We start from the raw sequence: 17,730 nt of genomic DNA on the forward strand, positions 1-17,730 counted from the left end.
GTATTTTAGAACAGTATGATATGACTGAGCGGCTAGGAGACACAACAGGTAACAACAGTAAAATGGATTAGAAAGGACAGATTTTAAAAAAATAATATTAAAAACAAATAAAAATAATTATTGTATTTTTTTTAACTTGGGACGTCCAGCGGGCCGGATTTTGGACACTGGCGGGCCGTAGTTTGGGGACCCCTGGTTTAGCTAATTGAAGAGCTAGTTTCAGCAGCTAGTGGGTCCATGGCAATGACTTCTGTTTTGTTTTATCAGCCGTTTTACAGACACCATTTGGAAACAGTTATGTAAATTAACATTTAGAAAATAGTTCTGCGTAAAACACTCACTTCACGTGTATATCTGCGGCTATTATATGGAAGAAAAAAAATGTTCTCCTAAATTTAGTGGGGTGCTGCGCTCTATAGTTCAAAAAATATGGACCAATATTCAATACTACATTATAACTACGTTAAAGCCCTACTGAAATAAGATTTTCTTATTTAAACGGGGATAGCAGGTCCATTCTATGTGTCATACTTGATCATTTCGCGATATTGCCATATTTTTGCTGAAAGGATTTAGTAGAGAACATTGACGATAAAGTTTGCAACTTTTGGTCGCTAATAAAAAAGCCTTGCCTTTACCGGAAGTAGCAGACGATGTGCGTGTGACGTCACGGGTTGTAGGGCTCCTCACATCCTCACATTGTTTACAATCATAGCCAGCAGCGGCTAGAGCTATTCGGACCAAGAAAGTTACAATTTCCCCATTAAATTGAGCGAGGATGAAAGATTTGTGGATGAGGAAATTTAGAGTGAAGGACTAGAAAAAAATAAATAAATAAAAATACAAAAATAAAAGGCGATTGCAGTGGGAGCAATTCAGATGTTATTAGACACATTTACTACAATAATTCTGGAAAATTCCTTATCTGCCTATTGTGTTGCTAGTGTTTTAGTAGATTAAATAGTACTTGAAAGTCGGAGGGGTGTGGCCACGGGTGTGTTGACGCAAGAGTCTCTGAGGGAAGTCACGGCAGCTGCAGCAGGATGGAAGCTCCAATGAGGTCTCCGGTAAGAGGCGACTTATTACCACAATTTTCTCACCGAAAACTGCTAGTTGACATGTAGTCGGGATCCATGTTCGCTTGACCGCTCTGATCCATAGTAAAGCTTCATCTTTGGGAATTTTAAAACAAGGAAACACCGGCTGTGTTTGTGTGGCTAAAGGCTAAAGCTTCCCACCTCCATCTTTCTACTTTGACTTCTCCATTATTAATTGAACAAATTGCAAAAGATTCAGCAACACAGATGTCCAGAATACTGTTTAAATAGGCGATTAAAGCAGACTACTTATCGCTTGGATCGGACTGGAAAATAATGTCCGCTACAACCGGTGTTGTCAAACGCACGCGACGTTTTCAACACGACACTTAGCGGGAAATTTAAAATTGCAATTTAGTCAACTAATAAGGCTGTATTGGCATGTGTTGCAATGTTAATATTTCATCATTGATATACAAACTATATCAGACTGCGTGGTCGGTAGTAGTGGGTTTCAGTAGGCCTTTAACCTGCATTCACAAAGTGGGTAAACAACGACAAATGTAAAGAAACATTAAAAAATGCAAAATGTCATTCAGAAGGAGCAAGGCAATCTGCTAAAATACTATGTTAGGTATATGAATGTTAACTGAGTGTAAGTGTGAGAATGTGTGTGCGTGTGTATCCGGCTTTTCGCACACCCTTGACTTGACCTCCTTGTGACATGCAGCTCGTGGTGGCGGCGTGCCAAGGGCTGCCTAGCGACAGACACACACAGTCATACAACAATAGACGGCTAGGAGCTTGCTGGGACACTCTGCGGGCCGAGGTCAGCGCGCCGATGACAGCCACTCGACACCCGCCAAGGCAGCGTCCAACCACGCGGCGACACCTGCCCGCTGGCAATATCTGCACATCAAACTTTCTCCATTTGCCTTTTTCTGCGTCGCATCTGATCTAAATATTTTCACACAGCATTGCGAAACTTATCAGAATAAAACATCCACATCTTATCTTTATGTTTTACCTAACACCGGCCCCGGAAGGCATCCTTCAGTTGTTTATGATACAACACACGTATACACTAGGGCGGAGCAATATAGCTGAAAACTGTATCACAATTAATATCAATAATTATTGATATATTTATGACCTATCAAAAATAAGGACCAGTAAAAAAATACATTAAAAACAAACATTTTAATTTAAAATGTAACCTTCCTCTGATTATAATGCCCTCAGCTATCAAGGCAGGAAATAAATGTCAACACAAGCATTGGAAAATACTCAATGAAAACAATATTTAAAATCACATTGAACATTTAACAATAAGCTCTTAAATAAAAGGTGCTGAAATAAGGACAATGTTGAAAAAGTGTAAGAAAATAGTGCAATGTGTGAAAATAGAAACATAAAGAAACCGGAGATCTACTGTATTTTCTGCAGGTTTAGTGACAGGAAGTTTCAGCTGTGCTCTAAAGGGTGAGCGCGCTGTGGTATTACCGGTCCCTTTTTTTTTTAAAATCCAAAAAACTGCCATACAGTCCAGGTGACACTTCATGTTTTATCCACAATTTCTTCATTATGACTTTCTCTTTTCGACAAAACAAGATGGCGCAACCAAATTTAATTGTTGACACTGTTACCTGATTGCCTGTTGGTGTGCCACTCCCACTGATCAGTGATCACTCCCTGTGTTGCTCAGTTAGCTGCCTTTGTTCATGCAACCAACCTTGGTTCGCAACTTTTGAATTCCTTCCGACGAGAAAGAAAAAAAAAAGTTATCCAACTAATTGTTTACTGACACCGATTATGTGTCTATCGCGATATGTAGTACAGGCCAAAAGTTAGGACACACCTTCTCATTTCAATTCGTTTTCTTTATTTTCATGACTATTTACATTGTAGATTGTCACTGAAGGCATCACAACAATGACACCTGTGAAGTGAGAACCCTTTCAGGTGACTACCTCTTGAAGCTCATCGAAAGAATGCCAAGAGTGTGCAAAGCAGCAATCAGAGCAAAAAGGGTATAGTATAAAATATGTTTTCAGTTATTTCACCTTTTTTTGTTAAGTACAAAACTCTACATGTATTCATTCATAGTTGTGATGCCTTCAGTGACACTCTACCATGTAAATAGTCATGAAAATAAAGAAAACCCATTGAATGAGAAGGTGAGTCCAAACTTTTGGCTTGTACTGTATATATATATATATATATATATATATATATATATATATATATATATATAAAAACATACATTCACATATATATATACATACATACACATATGTATATGTATGTATACATATGACTGATATATATATATATATATATATATACATACACATATACACACATATATATACACATATATATACACATATATACATACACACACACACATATATATATATACACACATACACATATATATAAACATACATACATACATATATATATACATACATACACACATCTATAAATATATACATACACACATATATATACACATTTTCATATATATATACATATACATGTATATATACATATATATACATACACATATACATATACACATATATATACATACACACATATACATTTATATATATATATATATATATATATATATTTATATACACACATACATATATATGCTACATCTCGTTTTATCAACCTAGCCCTATTATGCACTATCAAAGTTAATAACAGTGAATCTATGAGGAGAAAAAATGTCATAACTATTTTTGACCATGTTGACGTGCGGTTTTGATGCAAGTAAGGCAGCGTTCTATTGTCCACAATGGATCAGAAGGCAGAACTAGCCGATCAACTTTCAGCTATCAAGTGTATTTTTGATGTTTTTCTTTCAGTACTTCTGCTGATCTCCTTCAGTCTGCTGTGTTGTTTTTGCGAAAGAAGACTAATGTGTCAGCACGACCGCTGAGCTGCGAGGAGATAATCAATACCAGGTCACACACTTTGCGTTCATGCATGTCAAAAGAGAGGAAACAAAAGCGAGAGTGAACAGCAAACAACCTCATCATCCGTCTTGAAGGTCACTCCTTTCACCACATCCTCAAACACTCAAAGGCTTTCAGCCATTTGCCACCTTTTACGTTTCCCTTGATGGTCTTCCCGGCGAAGACCTCCAGTAGTCACAAAACAACAGGTCACATGTTCTTCACGTTTGCAGCCGCGGGGCTCTTTAAAAAAACATCCGCCCCCAGCTTTTAATCTTTGTGGGCCACACGAAAAAGATCTTCTTGTGAGACGATGCCTGCTGCGTTGATTCATCTGAAGTAGTGCTTTGAGGAGAGTCACATTTCAACCACGAGGCTTTGGTTGCCGACACCTGTTCTGAATCTAAACAGTCACCAAAGTGCTGAAAAAGGTCACCCGTTGAAAGTAAAAACTATGTAAGGGTCTGAGGTTAATTTGGCCAGCATGACAGGAATAATTACAATTTTTGATTCGAATGTGATTCCATTTTTCTTTCACAGCCCTATATATTAGACCTCTAAAATCTCACAAAACGAGTTTATAACTGGAAGCGTACTTTGATTGTGTAACATATACATACACACATATATACATATACAAATATATACCGTATTTTTCGGATTATAAATTATTCCCGAGTATACGTCGCACCGGCCGAAAATTAATCATAAAGAAGGAAAAAAACATATATACGTCGCACTGGAGTATAAGTCACATTTTGGCGGAAAATTTATTTGATAAAATCCAACACCAAGAATAGACATTTGAAAGGAAATTTTAAATAAAAGAAGAATAGTGAACAACAGGCTGAATAAGTGTGCGTTATATGATGCATAAATAACCAACTGAGAAGGTGCCTGGTATGTTAACGTAACATATTATGGTAAGAGTCATTCAAATAACTATAACATATAGAACATGCTATACGTTTACCAAACAATCTGTCACTCCTAATCGATAAATCCCATGAATTCTTCTTCCTCGATGTCGCTTCTAAACAACTCTGCCAACTCCGAAGGTATGCGCCGCTTCCTCTTTGTCGTTTTCTGCTGCACATTTCACTACGTCCAGCTTGTAATCTGCAGTACATGATTTCCTTTTCGGTGCCATTTTTGTTCAGCCCTTTCTCAGTTTTTATAAGTTACCGCCAACGTTGAAATGATCAATTTTAGTAGCTACGGCAGTGACACATAATATATAGAAGTTAGCATCCCATGACCCACAATGCACTTCTGCCATGACCGTCCGACGCCGAATTCTTATTGGTTGACGTGTGTGTGACAATTGCTGACATTTTCTTCGTCTCTTCCGCGAATTATATAAATAATATTATTTAATATTTTACGGTAATGTGTTAATAATTTCACACATAAGTCGCTCCGGAGTATATGTCGCAACCCCAAACTGAAAAAAACTGCGACTTGTAATCCAAAAAATACGGTATATGTACCGTATTTTCCGGACCGTAGGACACACCGGATTATAAGGCGCAATGCCGGAGTGCAGGTCTAGTCAGGTTTGTTTTTTATACAAAAGGTGCACCGGATTATAGAGCGCATTAAAGGAGTCTATCCATCCATTTTCTACCGCTTGTCCCTTTTGGAGTCGCGGAGGATGCAAGAGCCTATTTCAGCTGCATTTGGGCAGGAGGCGGCGTATACCCTGGACAAATCTCCACCTCATCGCAGGGCCAACACAGATAGACAGACAACATTTACACTTACATTCACACACTAGGGACCATTTAGTGTTGCCAATCAACCTATCCCCAGGTGCATATCTTTGGAGGTGGGAAGAAGCCGGAGTACCCGGTGGGAACACACACAGTCATGGGGAGAACATGCAAACTCCACACAAAAAGATCCCGAGCCCGGTATTGAACCCAGGACTACTTAGGATCTTCGTATTGTGAGGCACATGCACTAAACCCTGTGCACCAAAACACTTCTTTGTGGTCTACATAACATGTAATGGTGGTTCTTTGATCAAAATGTTGCATAGATGATGTTTCACAGACCATCTTCAAGCCGCTTTCTGACAGTCGCTTCAGGATGCACCGGTTTGTGGGCGGTCTCATTTACGTGGCTCACCTTCGACATCTATGTTGTAGCGGTGTGGCGTGCAAGGACGGGAGTCGAAGAAGTGTCAAAAGATGGAGCTACCCTTTTTAATTACATTTTTATTTGACAGTTATTGAAATATCTTTCGTGACTTTGTGCAAAAAAGTCTACTTTATTTGTTTTAAACTATTGTAGTGGTTTGGCTTCAAGCGGGAATAAGTCGAACATTTATGCAACAAAAGTGTTGCTGCAAAAAGTAGCAGCACTGCTAATATGTAGCATCATTTGAAAAGTCAACCGCTAGAAAATGAAGAATGCTTGAAACTCTGCATGTCAACATCTACGGCCGGTGCCACACCAACAAAATACCGAAGCAACTATTTCCAAATCAATACCGTATGAAAAAATATAGTCAACAACAGAAGGAGATAACGTCCACAGGAACCTACCACATAGCAAAGGACATACACTATTTGATTTCCTATTATGCAGCTCATTTTTATTTGACACTTTTTGAAATAACGTGTGTGACATCATGCACAAAAGTGCACTTTATTTGTTTTAAATTTAATTTGATGTTGTAAAGTGTACTTTAATCTAGTGTTGTTTTGATATCTCATCTTAATGACATCATGCACAAAAGTGCACTAATAGCTTGTTTTAAAATGTCTCTGACAATTTTGCACTTTCTGTTTTGGAAATGACATGAATGCTTGTGCCGCTGCTTAATAACTGTTTAATAAATACAGTTTTGGTAGTTGTGGTTACCCTCTCTGCATGAAAGTTTAAAATGAGCATATATTAATGCAGTGTGAACAAGAATGTTTTAATGTAGACAGATAGAGTCATCATACTGCTGTGATTATATGCATCAAGTGTTCATTCAAGGCTAAGGCAAAATATGCAGATATATATCGTGTATCGTGACATGGCCTAAAAATATTGAGATATTAATTAAAGGCCATATCGCCCGGCCCTAGTTGCAGCCCTAGTAAACAATGCTTGCTGTTCACAAAACTAACAAGAGTCAAATAAGTGGCTCATAATATCGAGCGTAAACATGCGTCAGGTGATCCACTTGACGCTGTGACCTGCACATGTGTAACAAAAGCTTCCTTTGTCCCGCGCCGAGAGGCATTCCGTGCACCCTTCGGCCCGTGTCCTGTTTTGAAAGCTGCTTAAGTCTTTCAAAGCCTTCGAGGCGCCTTCAAGGAAAAGGAGAGGCTAATCACTGCTGCTGCTAAAACCTCCAGCAGGGCAGCTTACTGACAGCGCCAAAGCTAATTACTGCAGATACCTGTCACGTTTTTTTACGGCCCAAAACTCTAAAGAGCCGGCTTGCTGATTAGATGGAGGTTTTAGGACCGGATCATTTGTGTCACCGCTGTTGTGTTTCCTTCTCCCAACTGGGAAGTGTTTAATTCATGACATTAGGCAGCACGGAACACGTGTACTTACGAAGCACAACTTCCAGACAGCTGCTTGGGACAAATCGCCCTTTGTTGCTACCAGCTGCGGCCCAACACGTTTTTCAAAAGGCTCACGTGAAGCTTCTCGGACCTCGCGGGGTGCAACGAGTCTCAGTTCTTCCGATGAAGAACATAAAACGTTTGAACGAGAGGAGAGCGCTCTCAAGTTTCCATTCACCCCCTCACACACACACACACACACACACACACACACACACACACACACACACACACACACACACACACACACACACACACACGCACACACACGCACACACACACACACAAACGCTGAGGCGTCTGGCTGCATGCATGGTGAGTTGTCGCCGCTGCCGGTGATGAGGTCGTTTCCAGTCGCAGGAACAATAAAACTCAGTGAGGACACCAGGACAAGGAAAATGAGTGCTGATGCCACATTACAGGAAATTAATGTGGCAGGAATCACACCTCCTGACACTTGGCCAGCTAGATAAGACCGCATTATCAATCTAGGCCAGGCTGTAAGATCCTGGAATGGACTTCTGGCGTTCAGCTTGGGAAATAATCACATAGCATAATATAATATTTTCCACTGGTATATTAGCCACACCTACAAAATTATAGGGGGGAAAAACATAATTCCATATATTAGCCGCACCAGACTATAAGCGGTAGAAAAGGAATTATTTACTAGGGGTGTAACGGTAGATGTATTTGTATTGAACCGTTTCGGTACGGGGGTTTCGGTTCGGTACGGGGGGTGTACCGAACGAGTGCTTTGCTTCTTCTGCCTCTGTCTCAGCACCCAGCATTGTTCCACCCACACAACCATCTGATTGGTTACATATATAGCGGTAGCAGCCAATCAGCAGTGTGTATTCAGAGCGGTAACAGCCAATCAGCAGTGTGTATTTAGAGCGCATGTAGTAAATGCTTCAGCGTCGAGCAGATAGGTGTTTAACAGGTGGGCATAAGGCAGCGTACTCTCCCCAAATGATAATAAACACCTCCCAGTCAACTACTACTAACATCACTATGAGCCCGTTGACCTTCTAGAAACTTAAACTGCAGCTCAGCTCGCTCGCAGTTCTGGCTTGAGGTGAAGGCTAATTAGTTTTTAGCGTAACATTAGCTCATTTTGCGGTCTGTGTGTGTGTGTGTGTGTGTGTGTGTGTGTGTGTGTGTGTGTGTGTGTGTGTGTGTGTGTGTGTGTGTGTGTGTGTGTGTTTTACGGACAGAAAAGCTTTGAATGGCAGGGTCCCTGCTATCACATGTTGATAAAAATATAACACTTACATAACAAAAATCAACTACAGGTTTCCCAAATGCTGTGATAAATTAAGCATGATGAGTTGACTTGACTTCACGGTGGCAGAGGGGTTAGTGCGTCTGCCTCACAATACGAAGGTCCTGCAGTCCTGGGTTCAAATCCAGGCTCGGGATCTTTCTGTGTGGAGTTTGCATGTTCTCCCCGTGAATGCGTGGGTTCCCTCCGGGTACTCCGGCTTCCTCCCACTTCCAAAGACATGCACCTGGGGATAGGTTGATTGGCAACACTAAATTGGCCCTAGTGTGTGAATGTGAGTGTGAATGTTGTCTGTCTATCTGTGTTGGCCCTGCGATGAGGTGGCGACTTGTCCAGGGTGTACCCCGCCTTCCGCCCGACTGTAGCTGAGATAGGCGCCAGCGCCCCCCGCGACCCCGAAAGGGAATAAGCGGTAGAAAATGGATGGATGGATGGAGTTGACTTGAAACTGTTTAATGTTGCACTTTTTATATGTAGAAGAAACGTTTTGTAATTTTATTTAATCTAGGAACAATTCGAGGCAGTTTAATGTTAATTAACGTGGGCAAAATTATTATAGTGTTCCCTATGTTAAAAGGATAAAGCCATTGTTTACAAATTTGGTAAATAAAAAAACAAAAAAAATATATTTTGTTGTTTTCTTACTGTACCGAAAATTAACCGAACCGTGACCTCTAAACCAAGGTACGTAGCGAACCGAAATTGTTGTGTACCGTTACACCCCTAGTATTTAAACAAGAAGATTTTATTTACATAGCTTAATTGTTTCCAAAGAGTGCAGTAAAACGGCTGATCAAACAAAACAGAAGTCATCGACATGGACCCCCTTACTGCAGAAGCTATCTCTCCAATCAACTAAACAGACTAAATGACTCCACGGTGACGTTTTGGGGAATTTACTGCGGAATTTGTGAAATTTTGACAATACAAAATAGATGCTTGTTGTAAGTTAATTATACTAACGCAGACACTATTACTAATAACGCTAGTGTCATTACACGTACAAATATGCATGAAAACACTGCTACATACATCAAACATAGAGGTTTAGTAAGTTTAAACAGTTTTAGTCATATTGTAAAACTTAAAAACTTCGCTTGGACTGATGAATGACGAATCCATACGAGTAAGAACGTTATCTAAGGCTAGAAGACTTAACGGTACACCGGTTGAAAAAAAATATTTTTGAAAAAAGAACTAGCAGAAGGACACTGCGAACTCGTTCAACACAAGGTGCCATAGCACAAACAATAAAACACATTCTCTGCATTAGAAATAGTGCCGATAAATTCTTTAAAATGTATTACCGGAAATTATCGGTATCGGTTTCAACCTCCCGATATTCCCGGGAGACTCCCGAATTTCAGTGCCCCTCCCGAAAATCTCCCGGGGGAACCATTCTCCCGATTTCCACCCGGCCAACATTATTGGAGGCGTGCCTTAAAGGCATTGCCTTTAGCGTCCTCTACATCCTGTCGTCACATCCGCTTTTCTTCCATACAAACAGCGTGCCGGCCCAGTCACATAACATATGCGGCTTTTACACACACATAAGTGAATGCAATGCATACTTGATCAACAGCCATACAGGTCACACTGAGGGTGGCCATATAAACAACGTTAACACTGTTACAAAGTATGCGCCACACTGCGAACCCACACCAAACAAGAATGACAAACACATTTCAGGAGAACATCCGCACCATAACACAACATAAACACAACAGAACAAATACCCAGAACCCCGTGCAGCACTAACTCTTTCGGGACGCTACAATATACAACCCCGTTAACTCCAAACCCCGCCCACCTCCCCCACCTCAACCCAAACCCACCCCATCTCCTGAATTCGGATGTTTCAAGTATGCTCTAGTATACTCTGGACTGGAGCTGTGTGCCTTCATCGTTTTTGTCGCTGTTGTTTTGAGGCATGTTTAAAAAAAATAATAAATTATGCACTTTGTGAAAGTCAAAGTATAGTATTTCTCATATTTGTAGTCGGCACTAGGATTATCTCGGGGAGAGCATGTCCCAAATTCCAAGCTGCTGTTTTGAGGCATGTTAAAAAAATAATGCACTTTGTGACTTCAATAATAATTATGGCAGTGCCAAGTTGACACTTTTTTCCATAACTGGAGTTGAAATATTTCTGTCATTTTGGAAAACCTTGTTTTTGATTGATTGATTGAAACTTGTATTAGTAGATTGCACAGTACAGTACATATTCCGTACGATTGACCACTAAATGGTAACACCCGAATAGGTTTTTCAACTTGAGTAAATCGGGATCCATGTTAATCAATTCATGGTAAAGTTACATTGTTTAATGCATCCAGAGGGCATCATAACAAAATTAGGCATAATAATGTGTTAATTCCACAACTGTATATATCGGTATCGGTTGATATCAGAATCGGTAAGTAAGAGTTGGACAATATCGGAATATCGGATATCGGCAAAAAAGCCATTATCTGACATCTTTACTCTGCACACTTGCTTGTTTTTGTTCAAATTTTTTTATGGCCTCAACGAAGAAAAATACATCAATTAGCTGCACCGTCTTGTAAGCCGCAGGGTCCAAACTGTAGGAAAAATTTGCGGATTATAGTCCGGAATTTACGATGCACAGGCTTGGAAAAATGAGGACCACCCATGGTGTGACTCCCATACATGTGAAAATTTGACAAAACATGTACACTGCTGTGTAGCCTGTGCTAATATTTTTCAGAGAAATATACCACAGGGAAGCAGTGTAAGTAAATCCCTAAAGTAAGTTGAGTTTACTTGAATTTTTTAATTACACAAAAATCTACAAAAAATAGCACTGGTAGCATTAGGGTGTTTAGTCCCATCAACTTAAAGGGGTTGCTACAAAAACGAGAACGCAATGGGGGTCCGAGTGTACAGTAAGTCTGGGAACGTTGAAACATTCCCGATATATCGGAGAAGCACTTGGATCCAGGCGCTCTAAGGTGATGGATTGTCGATACACACAGGAAGTCCCAATTCCCTACCCACTCCCAGACAGGAGCGCACTTCTCTTATGTCTGTCCAGTGGTCCCAAGAGGTCTGGTGTGTGTGTATGTAAAATGTTAGTATGGTTATGTCAGGTCCAAGGATACACGGACCGATGTACAAACCCCATTTCCATATGAGTTGGGAAATTGTGTTAGATGCAAATATAAACGGAATACAATGATTTGCAAATCCTTTTTAACCAGTATTCAGTTGAATATGCTACAAAGACAACATATTTGATGTTCAAACTGATAAATATATATATTTTTTTCAAATAATCATTAACTTTAGATTTTGATGCCAGCAACACGTGACAAAGAAGTTGGGAAAGGTGGCAATAAATACTGATAAAGTTGAAGAGTCCTCATCAAACACTTATTTGGAACATCCCACAGGTGTGCAGGCCAATTGGTAACAGGTGGGTGCCATGATTGGGTATAAAAACAGCTTAAAAAAAATGCTCTATCTTTCACAAGAAAGCATTGGGCAAGGTACACCCCTTTGTCCACAACTGCGTGAGCAAATAGTCAAACAGTTTAAGAACAACGTTTCTCAAAGTGCAATTGCAAGAAATCTAGGGATTTCAACATCTACGGTCCATATCATCAAAAGGTTCAGAGAATCTGGAGAAATCACTCCACGTAAACCAACATTGAATGACCGTGACGTACGATCCCTCAGATGGCACTGTATCAAAACCGACATCAATCTCTAAAGGATATCACCACATGGGCTCAGGAACACTTCAGAAGACCACTGTCACTAAATACAGTCCGTCCCTACATCTTTAAGTGCAAGTTAAAGCTCTACTATGCAAAGCAAAAGCCATTTATCAACAACATCAAGAAACGCCGCCGGCTTCTCTGGGTCCAAGATCATCTAAGATGGACTGATGCAAAGTGGAAAAGTGTTCTGTGGTCTGACGAGTCCACATTTCAAATTGTTTTTAGAAATATTCGACATTGTGTCATCCGGACCAAAGGGGAAACGAACCATCCAGACTGTTATCGACGCAAAGTTCAAAGGCCAGCATCTGTGATGGTATGGAGTGCATTAGTGACCAGGGCATGGGTAACTTACATATCTGTGAAGGCACCATTAATGCTGAAAGGTACATACAGGTTTTGGAACAACATATGCTGCCATCCAAGCGCCGTGTTTTTCATGGACGCCCCTGCTTATTTCAGCAAGACAATGCCAAGCCACTTTCAGCACGTGTTACAACAGCGTGGCTTCGTAAAAAAAGAGTGCGGGTACTTTCCTGGCCCACCTGCAGTCCAGACCTGTCTCCCATCGAAAATGTGTGGCGCATTATGAAGCGTAAAATACGACAGTGCAGACCCCGTACTATAGAATGACTGAAGCTCTACATGAAACAAGAATGGGAAATAATTCCACTTTCAAAGCTTCAACAATTAGTTTCCTCAGTTCCCAGTGTTGTTAAAAGAAAAGGTGATGTAACACAGTGGTGAACATGCCCTTTCCCAACTATTTTGGCACGTGTTGCAGCCATGAAATTCTAAGTTAATTATTATTTGCACAAAAAAAAATAAAGTTTATGAGTTTGAACATCAAATATGTTGTCTTTGTAGTGCATTCAATTGAATATGGGTTGAAAAGGATTTGGAAATCATTGTGTTCTGTTTGTATTTACATCTAACACAATTTCCCAACTCATATAGAAACGGGGTTTGTACTTCACTTCCAGGTCCGGGTGGACTTGGGCACCTGTGGTCAACATCCGGCACTCGACTGGAGGAAGCGTTGCCACAACAATGCTCGCGCTCTTCAGCGACAAACAGCGAGGCATGAAATATGTGGCGTAGGTCAGCGAGAGGACTTAAACATTAGGAACACGGTGTGGAATGTAAACCCTGGTCGCCTTGTTGACAACAGATGTGTGAACACAAGCAAGACGGCGTCTCGACCACCGGGTCTTTTGCCAACGTGCTGAGGGTTTCACCGCGAACACGGACCACACCTGTTGGATTGATTTCAACACGCTACTCGCGCCACACGCCCTCTGAGCCGCAGGAACATTTAAATCAAACATCAAAAGAATGCATAATACATTTTACAGCACAATCAATTCCTCACCCCCTCTCACCCTAGACCCCCCAATGGGCCTAAACAAGCAGACTGGAGTCAGAGGCTCTGGCGCCAAATTCCTGCTGAGAATGAAATTGACTCATCAACACAAACCAGTTGCTGGGTAGGGAGGCCCTGGAACAATGCCAATGCTACAGTCCCGGTCTTAACAAGTACAAGGGCCTTTGGTCCAGCCTAAAGACGGGACTCTGTAGTAAGGATGCGAAAATGGCAAGAGAAAACTAACTCAACGTTGCTGGTGGCCACACCGCACTTCAGTCTGTAAGGACTTTAAAGGCCTACTGAAACCCACTACTACCGACCACGCAGTCTGATAGTTTATACATCAATGATGAAATATTAACATTTCCACACATGCCAATACGGCCGGGTTAGTTTACTAAATTGCAATTTTAAATTTCGCGCAAATTATCCTGCTGAAAACGTTGCGGTATGATGACGCGGATTGTAGCGGACATTTTGATCCAGCACCGATCCCAGCTATATAACTACACAGTATTCTGGACATTTGTGTTGCTGAATCTTTTGCAATTTGTTCAATTAATAATGGAGACGTCAAAGAAGAAAGATGTAGGTGTGAAGCGGTGTATTGCGGCTGCCTTTAGCAACACAAACACAGTCGGTGTTGCCTTGTTTACATTCCCGAAAGATGACGGTGAAGCTTTACTATGGAACAGAGCGGTCAAGCGAATATGGTTTCCCTACCACTTGTCAACCAGCAGGTTTTGGTGGGAAAATGGTGGTATTGGGTCGGCTTTTACCGTAGACATGAGCGGAGAGCTTGTGTCGTTCCTTCGGCAGCTGCGGACTCTCTTGCCTCCTCCCACCGGCCGCCTCCGCCGAACGGCTGCCTTCGCCTAGTTGAGAAAAGTGGCTTCCCTCGGAGACACTGGCGGTCACCACACCCGTGGCCACACCCCTCCGAATTTCAGGCTGTACAGGTACGACCATATAATCTCACTAAAACACTAGTAACACAATAAGCAGATAAGGGATTTTCCAGAATTATCCTAGTAAATGTGTCTAATAACATTTGAATTGCTCCCACTGCCCTCTTCTTTTTTTTCCTAGTCCTTCACTCTCACTTTCCTCATCCACGAATCTTTCATCCTCGCTCAAATTAATGAGGAAATCGTCGCTTTCTCAGTCCGAATCGCTCTCGCTGCTGGTGGTCATGATTGTAAACAATGTGAGGATGTGAGGAGCTCCACAACCCGTGACGTCACTCGCACATCGTCTGCGACTTCCGGTACAGGCAAGGCTTTTTTATCAGCGACCAAAAGTTGCGAACTTTATCGTCGATGTTCTCTACTAAATCCTTTTAGCAAAAATATGGCAATATCGCGAAATGATCAAGTATGACACATAGAATGGGCCTGCTATCCCCGTTTAAATAAGAAAATCTCATTTAGTAGGCCTTTAAGGACACGCGAGGGACCAAAGTATAAAACCGGTTGAGGTACCCGGAACCCCAGACTAATCAGGGCGCTGTCATGAATTGTCAAATACAAAACTTCACAACTTGAAAAAAAAATGTAAGCTATTTAGGAAAAGGACCAACATAGATATTTTTGTGGTTGCGATTACTCAGCAACTTGTTGCTAGGCAGATTTCAAAAGACTATGAATGAAATTGTTCAGTTATGCCCACTGGCCTGTGAGAACGCCAAACTTAAAAGGCTGATATACATTTGAACCGATACGGTAACAATTTTTCATAATTTTTTGAGTCAATAAATATTTGTTTTAGTGTACAAAACGTAATATTACTGCAACATTTGAAAAAGCTGATTATGACAACTGTTGTCTCATTGTTATATCTTGTTTTTGAATTACTTTTTATTTATTATCTCATTTGCAAGTACAACAATTGCAATTAAAGTGGAAAATCCAAGATATTAAATGGCAGTAGTGTTTATTTAGTTTTTGTTGCGCCCCAAAAAGTGTTAATACTATAAGTATTGTTCTTATTTCGCATCAGGTGTTTGATTGTAACATGTATCTTAGTTTTAGTTTCATCAACACATTTGGAGGTAATGAAATCACCATGTAAAATCCCTTAATGTTAATCAGTAGTCAGTCAATAGCAAAGTCAATGTATATTAGCATCAAGCTAGCGCATGTTTGAGTCAATTGCTTTGTTGGCATTTAAATTTGCATTACCGAGACGTACTGTTGTGCTGATCAGCAAGTGTCAAAGTGCGAAGTGCTGACTGGTAGTGTAATATGGCGCTGTTGGATTTTACGTGAATCCGTAGGACCGGCGGGATTCGGTCGGTGCCAAAAAAGTACCAGATTCAGTACCCTACCCAAGTGTTCTGTATTAAACATAAAATGAAAAGTTGATGACAACTTGTATTACATTTTTAGCGGCGGCATAGACGAGTTAATCATTTTAGTCATGATATATTAATGTATTAATCATAAATAAGTGCCGTATTTTCGGGACTATGGAGCGCACTATACAAGCCACAGCCATAAATGTTTAGGATTTTTTTTTTTCCAAAGTCGCACTGGACTACAAGCTGCAGCTATATATGTTTACACAGAAATATTTATTTACATACGTTTATGTACATGCCTCAATTGTTTCCAAACGGTGTCTGTAACGCGGCAGTAAAACAGCTGATCAAACAAAACAGAAGTCATCGTCATGGACCCACTAGCTGCGGAAGCTAGCTCGTCACTTAGCTAAACTGACTCAATAGCTCAACAGTGATGTTTTGGTGATTTTTCTGATGATTTTGTGATACTGGAACAATACAAAAAGGATGCCATTGTAAGTTAATAATACTAACACGGACACTCCTAAACCTGTTAACATATCAGCTAATGTGAACGTTTGTTTGATTATGTTACCATAGCACAAACAAATATGCATGTATGCACACACATGAAAGCATGAAAGACATGGGACGGTTTAGTATGTAAGCATTGTTTTAGTTATATTGTAAAACTTACTAACATTCCTCAGAGTGATGAATGACACATCCAATCAATTAAAACACCGTGGTATATTAGAAGACTGAGCGGCACTTTTACTTCCGGTTCAAAGCTTTAAACATCAGGAAACACTTGTAGATAGTCACCCAGCAGCTCCTTCAGTCAGCAAACTCGTCCACTTTATGGCGCCATAGTAAAAACAATAACACACCATTTAAAGTGTATTTACAGGTGTTTTGATTGATTGATACTTGTATTAATAGATTGCACAGTTCAGTACATATTCCGTACAATTGACCACTAAATGGTAACACCCCAATAAGTTTTTCAACTTGTTTAAGTCGGGGTCCATGTTAATCATTTCATGGTAAATGAAGACCATTTGCTTTATGGCCATCAGCGAAGAAACATCTAAAAATTAGCCACACCATTTTATAAGCCAGAGGGGTCAAAGTGTAGGAAAAAAGTAGCAGATGATAGTCTGGGATATACGGTAATGACATGTTCAATAATACAGTTAAACTCAATAACTACAAAAGCACTCGCAGAACACAGAACTCTGCCAGGCCCTATCTCCCAATGGTAAAGAAAGCAAATACGGACTCCAAATGGTAATCCAGATCATCCCCAAAATGTAATCACTTGTTCTTTGTCCCGTTTCAAACATTTCCAGAAACGTAGAAGTAAATCCACCCTTAACTTTTTTTAAGTTGTTTGCTAACCAACTGACCGACAAACCAAGGACAACATACATAGCCCCCCTGGCGGAGGTAATTAGACTTAGTGAAGTGAAGTGAATTA

The 17,730-nt window shown here is 40.5% G+C and overlaps 1 protein-coding gene across 2 annotated transcripts in view; it reads right to left on the minus strand.

Moving 5' to 3' along the window:
* The window catches only part of peli1b (pellino E3 ubiquitin protein ligase 1b), an 89,567-nt gene that overhangs the window by 54,934 nt on the left and 16,903 nt on the right, over window positions 1-17,730 (minus strand). The window contains exon 2 of one of the 2 annotated variants that reach the window (XM_061911341.1): window positions 2,684-2,792. The exons of the other annotated variant lie outside the window; for it this stretch is intronic. The gene's annotated coding sequence lies outside the window, so the exon portion shown is untranslated. The remainder of the gene's footprint in view (window positions 1-2,683; window positions 2,793-17,730) is intronic. 2 annotated transcript variants of the gene reach the window in all.

Source organism: Nerophis ophidion, linkage group LG09 (assembly GCF_033978795.1).
Source record: "Nerophis ophidion isolate RoL-2023_Sa linkage group LG09, RoL_Noph_v1.0, whole genome shotgun sequence".
Classification (NCBI taxonomy): Eukaryota; Metazoa; Chordata; class Actinopteri; order Syngnathiformes; family Syngnathidae; genus Nerophis; species Nerophis ophidion.